The sequence below is a fragment of the Miniopterus natalensis genome, chromosome 7 (genome assembly GCF_054644295.1).
Source record: "Miniopterus natalensis isolate mMinNat1 chromosome 7, mMinNat1.hap1, whole genome shotgun sequence".
Lineage (NCBI taxonomy): Eukaryota > Metazoa > Chordata > Mammalia > Chiroptera > Miniopteridae > Miniopterus > Miniopterus natalensis.
In genome coordinates this window covers 27,696,265-27,697,988 of record NC_142087.1, presented here as the reverse complement: position 1 = coordinate 27,697,988, position 1,724 = coordinate 27,696,265, and positions in this window count along the sequence as shown.

Here is a 1,724-nt window from a genome sequence, read left to right as displayed (position 1 = left end):
GTCTACAATACACATAAACTTGCTTCAGAATTACCACCCACACTACTAGCAACAATAAACCTAACCTATTAAGTCAAATTTAAGTCTTCTTTGAAGTTCTTTTGGTCTTTATCTGCAGACTGAGAAGACAGAAAGCCCTGTAGCTAAGTTACTTGGATACTTTTCTTCCACTTTTCTTTAATAGGGTTGTTGCCCAATTGGTACATAGTTCAATTTATTATTTGTTTCCAACTTTGAAGTTAAAAAATATCTTTGTTGATTTAACTTTTGGCATTTTAACTAGGATGTGCTTTGGTGTGAAACTCTTACCTGGGACTCGCTGCACTTGGATATGTTTCCTTCCTTCACTGGGTTGGGGAAGCTTCCAACCATTATTTCTTTAAATTGGTTTGTCCTCTCTCTCTTCTTCTGGAACCCCATGATTCAAATATTGGCATGCTCGATGTTGTCCCAGAGGTTCCTTAAACTATCCTTTTTTAAAATTCCCTTTTCTTTTTCCTGTTCCAATAGGGTGTGTTTCCACTGCCTTATTTTCCAAATCACTGATTGGATTCTCTGCTTCTTCTAATCTGCTGTTGATACCATGTAATGTATTTTTCATTTGTTGTATTCTTTATTTCTGACTGGTTCTTTTTTATGTTTTCTATCTCCTTTTTTTATATTTCCCTATCTCTTTGTTGAAGTTCTCACTGAGGTCATTGAACTTTTTAAAATTTTTTATTGTTGACACTATTTGAACTCTATTATATCCATTTTGCAGGTGGGAAAACTGAGGCTCACACAGGTTGCATTACTTTCTGAGGTCATCCAGTTGATGGTGGCATCAGTAGGGCAGGACTTCAACCCAGCACCCTCCTTTGTAACTACCATGCCTCCTCCCTAGTCAGACCAGTTTCTCATTGTTATCGTTTTTCATAAGAAAGAAAGAAAAGTCTGATGGGTTTGAGCTGAATTTTCACTTGCTGATTTTACTACTTGCAGGAAGTCAGTTGTGTCCCTGTCAATTCACACGCCAGTTCTGTGTTGCTATGAACAAACCCAGGTGTACATGGCAGGAGAGTCTGAAAGAAATCGATGGGTTGAACTGTCCGCATGACATCTTCAAAAATAACTCATGTGTTTTCCACAGGCAATACAATATTAAATAGAAAAAAAATATTTTCTAGGTAGACCAGGTGCCAGTTATAAATTTAAAATGCAAATGGTGTGAGCTAGCTACACTGAAAAAGTCCTGGGGTACAGCTGACTCACATTAAATACAGAATGTCTTCCATTTCTGGCATTCATTTGCCAGTCACATTGTCTGTTAAAAGTAGTCATTTTGAAAGCAGTAATTCATTCTCTACAGTCCTTCCTTAACACAGTTTCAGCCTGCAATTTATATGATAGGAAAATTACAACCTCAGTGCACTATATTATGTGATATAAATGTTATTGCAATTAAGCCTGCTAGGAACGAAAACACACACACAGACCCAAATAAACCTGGCCCATGATTTAGCCTAGGTAACCATGCTCTCTAAACCAAGGGGCTTTGGGGCAAAAACTGGAGTGGAATGGGAGCAAGTGCAAGATGGTCTGAGAAGGTCTGAGCTTCACCTTGACTGATCAGGATGTGGGTGCATTGGGCTGACATTGTGAGGGTTACTAATCAGCCAGCCGTCAAAGCTAGAAATGAGTGATCCAAGACGCCTTATTTCTCAACCCCAAAGCCTATTAGGCAC